Source organism: Bactrocera dorsalis, chromosome 2 (genome assembly GCF_023373825.1).
Source record: "Bactrocera dorsalis isolate Fly_Bdor chromosome 2, ASM2337382v1, whole genome shotgun sequence".
NCBI classification, from domain to species: domain Eukaryota; kingdom Metazoa; phylum Arthropoda; class Insecta; order Diptera; family Tephritidae; genus Bactrocera; species Bactrocera dorsalis.
Genome location: NC_064304.1, coordinates 76,896,198 through 76,907,432, shown reverse-complemented (window position 1 = coordinate 76,907,432; position 11,235 = coordinate 76,896,198). Strand labels below are relative to the sequence as shown.

The 11,235-nt window shown below is 41.2% G+C and overlaps 1 protein-coding gene and 1 non-coding gene across 4 annotated transcripts in view; one reads left to right on the top strand and one right to left on the bottom strand.

Annotated features, from left to right (window-relative positions):
- Positions 1-11,235, bottom strand: part of LOC105231136 (ubiquitin-conjugating enzyme E2 G1) — a 539,049-nt gene that overhangs the window by 105,352 nt on the left and 422,462 nt on the right. The window lies entirely within an intron of this gene.
- LOC125776943 (small nucleolar RNA U3) lies at positions 5,639-5,845 on the top strand. The gene has a single exon (XR_007422056.1). It is a non-coding gene; the product is annotated as a small nucleolar RNA U3 (small nucleolar RNA).

Below are 11,235 nucleotides of genomic sequence, written 5' to 3'. Positions count from 1 at the left end.
GATTTTCATACTCACCCATTTCGGCCTATCTCTTAAGCTCTCGGCATCTATCCCATCCCCCACGTTTTGTGGTGCATTTTCTCTCCACTGCAACATGGCACTCCTCATCGTACCAGCTGTTCTTTTATACTTTCCGATAACCAATGGTTTCGTTTGCAGCTGTTTACTTAACAGGGCATCTCGACACGCAAAATTAATTGTATATGTTGGAGCAAAATTATTATCTCTCGACATCATTGCAGCGCAGTGAGTTTCGGTTACATCTTTCTGAAGATCATACACAACTGACTTTGCGTCGTTCTTTGTTGTTTTTGTGCTTACCACCGAACCATACTCGGTGACAGCTACACTTCGCTGTCGCCCCGCTAAAACGGTGCTCCTTAAAGTGACAACACGCAGACAACCAATCACAGCACAATTAAAGGCTGATGCAATATTACTATGTATAATGATGAAATTAGTCTTCTGGTGAAATTACCGGGACTGTATACCCATACACTCATACCAACATCCACACACTCGTATAGCGGGATTCTGTATAGCGGGATTTTGAGGTAAAATCTCAATTTGTGACTAGTTACTATTCACTAAACAGTCTCTAGCGTTAGTCTCAAAACATTGCCTCAAATTTGAGACCTGATAGTTAGCAGGTTACAAAACTAAAAAAGAACTAGTTATTTGCCATTTTGAATATACTGAATAGAGATCATCATAGATATTAATCGATTGTTGTTTTTTTATATTTTTTAAACAACTCAAACACGAAAAGGTTAAGAATAAATATTGTTACAAAAGTAGTATTAAGTTGTATTTGTATTGCTATATGCATCCCTTATTATGAACAATAGCTGTATGTATATGGAATAGCATTACGTGTGTTTGTCTTGTTGTAGACATCTGGCGCCGCGGCTGTCTGCTTCTCTAAACAATAGCTGCATTTGGCACCGTATAGCATTATGTTCTTATAATTGCCAGACGCAACATTCTAGAAGGACATGTCGGCATCAGCGAGGAGTGCGTGGCTATATAAGCCGTGGCAGCGCCAACGTAATCGACCAGTGCTAAGAGTAAACTGCTATAGTGTAGACGAGTTGTAAAATAAAGAGATTTTGTTGAAGTGAATTAAACGGCTTTTGGTTTTATTTGTCAATCCAGAGATACGAACCTAGTAAAGTAAACTAGCAAGGAGTAAATTCGTAACAATTGGTGTCAGAAGTGGGATTGTCAAATAATCCAAATTCAAGATGGTTAAATTCGGAGAATTGAGAATTCAGCAATTAAAAAAGGAACTGGAGAAGCGTAATTTGCCGATAAGCGGGCAAAAGGCGGATCTGCAGGCACGATTACGTGAAGCAATGGAAGCGGATGGAATTAATGTGGACAAGTTCGAATTTGATGGGCCAGAAACTTCTACAAAGGTAGAAGAAAAAGTAGAAGAACAACGAACATCATCAAGTGTAGACACGAACATGCTGTGAGTGGCTATTAAGCAAATAGCAGAAAATGCAATGCAAACAGAGAATCGTCTGGCACAGCAAATAGCTGAAAATACATCGCAGTTGAAGTCTTGCCTCACACAACAAATGACTGAAAATAATACGCAGTTAGAAAAGCGTTTGGTACAACAGATTACAGAAAATACTACACAAGTACAAAAACAAATGCAAGAGAAATTTTCAAAATTTGAAGAGGAATTAAGCACGTTAAAAAATGAAAAAGAAAATTTAAAATCAGAAGTTCTTCAATTAAGTAATCGTATGCGAGAACTGCAACTGCATGGCCCTGCACCATCAACAAATAACCCAAGATTGAAGGCACCCGCATTCGATGGAAGTATTCCATTTTAAATTTTCAAACTTCAATTTGAAAAGACAGCAATGGCCAATAACTGGAATGCAGCGGACAAAGTAGCGTCCTTGTTTGTATCATTGAAAGGACCTGCAGCAGAAATCCTTCAGACTATTCCAGATTGTGAACGGGACAACTATGAGGCATTGATGAGTGCGATAGAAAGACGATATGGCAGTGAGCACCGGAAACAAATATACCAGATCGAACTGCAAAATAGGGGTCAGAAATTGAACGAGTCATTGCAAGAGTTCGCAACTGAAATAATACGACTGGTTCATTTGGCAAATGCAGATGCATCTGTGGATTACATTGAGAGGGTAAAAATTCAAAGTTTCATAAATGAAATTCGTGATGTGGACACCAAACGCGCCACATATGCATTGCCAAAAACAACGTTTGCTGAAACGGTTTCGCACGCCCTCACACAGGAAACAGCTTCTCTACTAAGTAAACCAGCACACAAAGTACAAAGAGTTGAAATGGAACAACCGGCGCTGATGGAAGAAATATTGAAGACTCTGAAGACAATTGCTGCACGGCGAGTAAATACAACAGACAGATGTTTCAACTGTGGAAAAGCGGCTCACTTTGCCCGAAATTGCAATATAAAAGAAAACCCATCAAAAGGGAATCAACCAACAGACAGACACCGAAAGAGGATTCACCACAAAAATGCGGATGCATTATCGCGTCGCCCTTGTCCACTGGAATGTAAACATTGCTCCAAATCAGAAGGAAAAGAAGGTATAATCGACGTGCGATTACTGAATATAGAACCTGAAGATGATTGGACTCCTCACCGCATCAGAATCAATCAGCTGGAGGACCCTGATCTTGCAAAGCTGATAATGGCCAAAGAAAATGGGGTACGACCACCAAAGGAACAGATAAGTAGCGAGAGTCCAACGGCAAAAGCATATTGGGCCCAATGGAACAGCATAAACCTCGTTAATGGATATCTTCATCGTACCTGGGAAAGCGAAGATGGCAAACAGTCTCGTCTACTGATCATAGTACCGAAGTCCATGATCCCGAAAGTATTGAAAGAATATCACAATAGACCTAGTAGAGGGCACCTTGGAATTACAAAAACTATAGAGAAGATTAAACAACGGTTCTACTGGATCGGTTGTCGAGATTCCATAGCAGAATGGATAAGTAACTGCGTAGAGTGCATGGCAGCTAAAGGTCCTAAAGCCAAAAGTCGCGGTAGGCTGCAACATTACAACGTGGGATCACCATTTGAACGAGTCGCAATGGATGTTGCAGGTCCGTTCCCAACCAGTACGTCCGGAAACAAATATCTACTGGTCGTCATGGACTATTTCAGTAAATGGCCAGAAGTATATCCCTTACCAAACCAAGAAGCGAAGACAGTAGCCGAAGCGTTTGTAGAAAATTGGATAACAAGGTTCGGAGTGCCCGTCGAATTACACTCAGATCAAGGCAGAAATTTCAAGCCTTCCATTTTCGAAGAAGTCTGTACATTATTGGGCATCCACAAGACACGGACAACAGCGTTACATCCACAATCAGATGGGATGGTAGAGAGATTCAATCGAACGCTCGAAGAACATCTGCGGAAAATCGTTGATAAAGATCAACGGAATTGGGACAAGTGCATCCAGATGTTCCTGCTGGCGTATCGTTCAGCGAAGCACGAGACAACTGGTTACACGCCAGCAAAGATTATTTTCGGATCTGATCTGCGACTCCCTGCTGATCTTAAGTTTGGAACGAATCCTGCAGCTGTAAGAAATGATGGAGATTATTGTTCTGCCTTAAAGGAAAAAATGAATGAATTGCATCTAATGGTAAGACAGCACACGCATCTGATGAGCAATAAGATGAAGGACCGGTTTGATCAAGCGGCAAATTCAAAAGGTTTTGAAGAAGGTGATCTGGTCCTGTTGTACAATCCACTTCGAATCCCCGAAATTGCAGACAGCCTGGGAAGGGCCCTATATGGTGATGAAACGACTTAATGACGTGGTATACCGCATACAAAGAAATGGAAAAGCACGATGTAAAATGAAAGTAGAACATTTGGAGAGGTTCGCCCCATTTGGTTCAAGAGGATTTGTGCCTAATCGGGACGATTAGGCTTAAGTGAAGGGCAGGCGCCGCGGCTGTCTGCTTGCCTATTTAACAATTGCTGCGTCTGGCGCCGCGGCTGTCTGCTTTTCTAAACAATAGCTGCATTTGGCACCGTATAGCATTATGTTCTTATAATTGCCAGACGCAACATTCTAGAAGGACGCTTCGGCATCAGCGCGGAGTGCGTGGCTATATAAGCCGTGGCAGCGCCAACGTAATCGACCAGTGCTAAGAGTAAACTGCTATAGTGTAGACGAGTTGTAAAATAAAGAGATTTTGTTGAAGTGAATTAAACGGCTTTTGGTTTTATTTGTCAATCCAGAGATACGAACCTAGTAAAGTAAACTAGCAAGGAGTAAATTCGCAACAATATATTTTACATAAATTTCGTAAATAACATTAAACAAAGTCAACACATATTTTTATTTTTATTGATAATTAAGTTTTTTGACTGTGTTATAGAAAATTTAATATTTGTTATCGACATATTTATTTTCATTCGAGTGTAATAACATCTCTGAATAATGAAATGTAATAGATGTTGTGATTGTCACTTACCGTGCGATTCTGTAACGTGAGATAGTCTCAAGTCTCTAAATTTGAGATTTTGAGTTAGAGACAATTTTTGAGACTTGAGATGATTATGTATTCTGTAAGTGACAGTCACAAAATCTATTACATTTCATTATTCAGAGATTTTTTTACACTTGAATGAAAATAAATATGTCGACAACAAATATTAAATTCCCTATAGCATAGTCAAAAAACATAATTATCAATAAAAATAGAAATATATGTTGACTTTGCTTCATAATATTTACGAAATTTATGTAAAATTGATTTATTTTTCATCTTTTCATGTTTGAGTTGCTTACAAAATATAAAGAAACGACAATCGATTAACATCTATGATGATCTCTATTCAGTATATTCAAAATGGCAGACAAGAGCTCTTTTTAGTTTTGTGACCTGCTAACTACCAAGTCTCAATATTTTGAGACTAACGCTAGAGACTGTTTAGTGAATAGTAACTAGTCTCAAATTGAGACTTTGCCTCAAAATGTCTCAAATAGAGACTAGAGACTGGTTACAGAATCCCGCTATTATAGAGGCCATACACGGGCACACATGTGCTTTCGATCAGTGTGAATTCGTTTGCCCATACGCGACACTCAAATCCATTTTGCGTTCGTTCTTCATACAGTTAACATATGCGACAGGCAAGCAGAACATTTCTTCGAATTTATTTCTAATGCAGTACTTTTATCTATTTCTTTGTATTTCGTTACTAAGTTATTCCAAATTTTATTTTTCTCAATTTTATTGACGTTATACTTCTTATACGAGTTCGGAAAAGGTTGCGATAGATTCATATTGCGCAACCTTGTCTGCAAAGATGTTCGAGTAGCAAGGGAAGCGGTGACAATCGGCGATCGTTTCTTTCGGCACAACTCGGATTTTCTACCAACAATTCAATGTTGCCATGCTTATGCTATTGTTGTTTTTTTAGAACAATGTTTCAATTTTTGGTTGGTGACATATTTACATGTGTGCGCATATACATGTTTGCATGCTTGTGCATTATTGAAGTTATACTTCTTTTTCTTTCGTTTGTGTTTCATTTCTGCAAATTCTCAACTATTTTGTGTGACTTTTGGTTGAAATACTCTGCGTTGGCCTTTGAAAAAGTAAGACTATACTTCACGGGATCATTTCTGTAGTTAGTCTTCATTTACATTTTTTTTCTGGAAATCGACCTGCGATGACGAGGTATATCGTTTTATCTCGCAGCGTGAGGTTTATGGACTTCATTTCTAATTTTGTTTTGTGGCATATTAGAAATGATGTTTCTTCGAAAATCGCTCACTTACAACGGATAAAACGACTTCTGAGTGGTGATTTCAATGAATAAATTCCGAGGTTTTACACAAAGATAATGCAGTCAATAAGTACAGTACGCTTATGTATGTTTGTATGCTTGCGCATTATTTTTCTATCGTTTGTCTTTCATTTCTGCGAATTTTTTGTGTGACTTTTGGTTAAATACTCTGCGTTGGCCGTTGAAAAGTTAAGAAGACTATACTTTACAGGATCATTTATGTGGTCGGTCTTGTGGGTTGACAATTCACAAGTTGAAAGGAGGAACTGTCAATGAAATTGTTTACTATTATGAAAAAGTTCAATCTCAATGTCAAGAGCTGTTGCCATTAAAGGAGTTTACATTATCCCAGTGAACAAACAGAAAAAATTTTATCATGACAATGGAAGCAATGACAGGTCATGTCGGGCTTTGCGAGATGAAATGATAAAATTACGTCAAAATCCAATTATTACCTTAGAAAAAGATTCGAGTTTCTTAGCACAAAAAAATCTTTATCAACAATATCATTCAATTGTCAAAGTCTTCGTGCTCATGTTGATGATTTCCCAGATAGAGTGTTTAAACAGTCAAAACATCTTGATGTTATCAGAAACATTTATGAACGATAACGAGCCTCCGGCATCCGTGCCAAATTTTGATGTCGTTGAAAGATTTCAACGAAATGAAAAAAGAAATTCAAGCGATGCTATTTATCACAATGAGCAAGACAAATGTCATATTCTCACTCGTCATTTAGATATAAAGGCTTCGTACGCGAGTGATGCCGATGTGACGATATCAACATCAACAAGAATTGGCAATTTGTGTGCGGTAGAATGCGAACCCTAGCGATAATCATAGTAGTAAAAAATTGAATTTAATTGCCATTTATATATCACCAAATTCATTGATGAGAGATATAAAATTGTTCATCGGTAAAGCTTTATTATCGTTGTCAACTACAGGTTCGCAAGTTTTTGCAGATATTATCGGAGAACCAGTATAGCGAACAACCGGTACTCCTTGCGGGAGATTTCAATGTAAATTTCTCATTGCCAGAAGCTGAACCATTACTGTCATTCCTCAGAGAGAAAATTTCATTAGAAATGATGAATGGAAGAAATGATCCTACGACAAAAGGAGGTACGAGTATTGATGCGGTATTCGCGAGGAATATTTTTTTTTTTTTTTTTGCGGGTGAGGGGGTGGGAAATGCCTTCCGCATCATCGGTGCTGTCGTCACAGCAGCGGTATGTGCCACTTGCAGGTCACTAAAAACCCCCCCTCTAAGGAACCGTCGCCCACCCTGGAACCGCTTTTGCATTACTTCAGGGTGGCGTTCCATTTTTCTCATTGAGAGATTTACATCTGCGCACCTGCGTCCAGGTCCCTCTTTTTTCTGCGTAGCAAGAGTGCAGCGAATTTCTTGATAATCCCCCAGTTTGCTTCACTCTCCAACATGACGCTGACTACATTGTCCGCGTTTATTGGGCCAACCAGGTTCTCTACGGCGGTGCGTTCTCTTTGCCAGTGCACACATTCGAAGAACGTGTGTTCAGCGTCGTCTTCTGTCGCGTCGTTGTATGGGCATGACGGCTCTTCGACTTTTCCCATTCTGTGGAGGTACTTTTGATAACAGCTGGGTTGTGTAAAAATCTACCTCTCCGAATTTTCGCCCTGTCCATGAGTCTAGATCTTTTATAAGCCTGGCCGTCCATCTGCCGCGACTTTCGGTGTCCCATCTCTGTTGCCATGTTATTATTGTTTCTTTCTTTATTTGTTCAATTGCTCTCTTGTTGTTATCGGATGACTGCTTTAGCTCCCACAGCTTTTTTCTTTCGTATGCTAGAAGGTCAATTGGGGCATTTCCTCTTATAACTAAAATTGCCTCGCCGGACACTGTTCGGTAGGCTGATGCAACTCTGAGGGCTGCAGTGCGGTGCACTCTGGCCGCTACCTTACGCCGGTTTTCCTTTTTGAGCGTGTCTGCCCATATCTCAGCTCCGTATAATAAAACGCTGATTGTTGTCGACATTAGGAGTTTTCTTTTTTCTTGGCTAGGGCCTCCTATGTTGGCCATTAGTCGGCTCAGTTGAGAAGTGATCTTTGCTGCCTTTCCTGCGGCGTGCTGGATTTGTACCCAGAAGGTTAGTCTGGGGTCCAGTCTTACGCCCAGGTAGTTAACTGCTTTTTTTGTCCTAAGAATATCCGTAGTCGTGTGCATGCTTATCTCGAGAGGTATGTGCTTGTTTGTTAGCAGCAGTAGCTCTGTTTTCTCCGTAGCGAGCTGGAGGCTGTGTAAGTCGAGCCATGCTTGCGTCCGTATCATGACCTGGTTCAGCTTTCCTCGCGCTTCTTCCGTATCCCTTGCTGTGATTACTGCTGCGATGTCGTCCGCGTAGCCTATTAAATATGAGTCATCTGGCATTTCTAGTTTTAATATAGCGTCATAGCTGATGTTCCACAAGTCTGGTCCGAGGATGGATCCTTGTGCTGCTCCTGACGTAACCGCTATCTGTCGTGACCCTTCTTTAGTTTCGTACAGCAGTTTCCTGTTGCTAAGGTAGCTCCGCACCACGGCCCTGAGGTAGTCGGGTACTTTAAAGCTTTTCTCGAGAGCGTCGATCATATCTACCCATCTAGCGCTGTTGAAGGCGTTTCGGACATCTAGAGTCGCCAGCAACACTATTCTCTTGTATTTATGCCATCTACGCTGTGCGGCTTTTACGCTTTCAATGACGCATTTTATTGCTCCTATGGTTGATCTGCCGGGTCTGAAGCCATATTGCCTAGGGGACAGTCCTCCTGCTTCGTTGATGGCCGCTTCAAGTATGGGTTTAAGCAGGGTTTCATATAGCTTTTCCGCTGTATCAAGCATACATAATGGGCGGTATGCTGATGGCGAATTGGGGTCTCCTTTTCCCTTGCTGATTAGCACCAGCAGTTGCTTTTTCCACGGTTCAGGGAATATTCCGGCTTTAAGGCAGGCGTTGTACATGTTCAGTAGTACTACCGGGCGCTCTGCAGCGATTATTTTAAGAATTTCGGATGGGATCCCGTCCGGTCCGTGTGCTTTGTTGGCCTTGAGCTTGGCAGTGGCTAGTTGCAGCTCTTCGAGGGTACACTGGGGGATTTGCGTCGATCTTAGAATGTATTCTGGGTCACTAGCCCTTGTTTCGTGTGTGGGGAATAGTGCGTTCACAATGTTATCCATTTTCACAGCGGTTAGGTCAGGTGGCTTTGCTCGAGCGCCGAGTTTCTTCATCACTATTTTGTACCCGAGTCCCCAGGGGTTTCTGTTTATATCCTCGCGTAGTTCCTCCCATTTTTTCTTTTTACTATCGTCGATGGCTTGCTTCAGCTCCTTTTTTGCTAATTTGTATTGATCAGCTTCTTGAGTTGCGGCTCCTCTACGCCTGGATCTCGTGTAGGATCTGCGAAGGCGGAGGTATGTTCGTCTGAGTTGGGCTATATTTTCAGTCCACCAGTAAACTGCTGCTTTATGTTTGCTGTGGGAGGCCTTGGGCATTGCTTTTTGATAGGCTCTTGTTATATTCAGCATTGTATGCTCGACAGTTTTTCTTGAAATTGTGGGGGAGTTGCTAGATGGGTCTTGGTCGTCTAATACGGAGATTAATTTCGAAGTATCTAGTTTCGTGACGTGTGGTTGGTGTGGTTTCCTCGCATCCCGGTCTTTTAAACGTGGTTGCGTTCCCCGTATTGTGCACTACTAGTCCTAATCGCGCAGCCATTTCTAGAATGCGCTTTCCCCTCGAGTCCGTGTTTGGCAAACCCCACTCTACCGCTCTGGAATTTAGGTTTCCGGCGATAATCAATTGACTTTCTATAGACCTGGCTGTGTCCTCTATGTTGTCGAGCTTTTCTTGGAATTCCTGTATATTATCGCTTGGCGTCAAGTAGCAGCTAATTACTGTAAAAAGGTTGCATTTGGCCCAGACGAAGCCGTTGCCGTTCCCATTGTGTGCATTGCTGATATTACTCCCTGGTGGTAACCATATAGCGGCGGTTGAGCTGCTATCTTCTAGCCAGGTACCTCTCTCTTTCTTTTTGTATTGCTCGCTTATGATGATCATCTCGTAGTCGCTCTCCGTCACCATTTGCGAGAGTCGTGCGTCGGCGGCCTTGCATCTATGCATGTTGGCCTGTAGGATATTCATTTGCCTCGGTAATTCCTATATACCGTGCATTTTGCGGAGCCCGGGATGTGATCGGTTTTCTCATGTTTGGCCTCTTTGCAAAGGCAGCATGAAGGAAGCTTGTCGCATTCTTTCAATTTATGACCTGGTTGGCCGCATTTTATGCAAACGCCTTGTCCCTTTCTATCGGGCCCTTTACAGTCCCAGGTTAAGTGTCCTGGTCCAAAGCAGCGGAAACATCTTTTGGGGGTTTCTTTCAGCCGCAGCCTGCAGCTAACCCAGCCAATTTTAATGCGTGCCTGTCGCATTAGTGCATCAGCTCTATCCTGGTCCAGCGTTACATATGCCCTTACTTGCTCTCTTGTGTTTGGAGCTGTTATGTTAATCGCCAAGCCTTCGGTGGGGTCCTGTAGCGCTTCTTTGACAGCCCCTGCTACTTCATCTTTTGTTGTCAGCGAGTCGAGGTCTCTGATTTCTATAGTAACTTTAGTTTTAAAGTCGGCTACTGTTGCAGTCTCTTTCAGAGTGGACTTAAGTGCCTCACAGAAGCTGGCCTTTGTGGGCTGTCCCTTTTCTAGCTCTAGTAATAGGGCCCCGGCTCTTGTTTGCGGATCCCTTTGATTTTGACTTCTGCTTCTTTGAGATCTATATTCGCGAGGAATATAGATAAAATAGATGTAAGACATTTCATGTCGTATTTTAGTTATCATAATCCAACCCAGAAATGATAATTGAATTAGACTTTGCTTTATAAAATGTGCATAATAAATTTATAAAATCTGAAATTAAGAAAGTGTTGGTCACTCCACGATATTTTTATCCTTCCCTCTCGCTAGTTTTCTTTCATACAAAATCATACAAAATGATATGCATTTCTTGAATTATCACCAAGAAGTATAACTTCTTCCGCGCGTAGGGACTCCACGCACCTTTTTTTATATTTATCACTTTTCGTTTGCCAAATTGCCAATTCATTTTTTATGAGATCAATAAATTCTGATACGAAATCTTTATGAAGGGGGGAGCCTGCTTTAGAAGCTTCAAACAATCGATTTTTTTGCTTAAATCTCCTTAAAAATTATCTAACAACAAACAAAGTTATACAAGTAGATTGGAATTCGAAATATTGTCGAAGCTAGAAGGAAAATAGTGATAGAGCGTCTAACAGATACATATGTATATGAGCGCTTGGGCAAAAAGCGAAAACTTTGAAGCGCGATTTCTCGGTTTTTTATTTTTACGATTATTCTTACAGCCCTATTCTGAAAA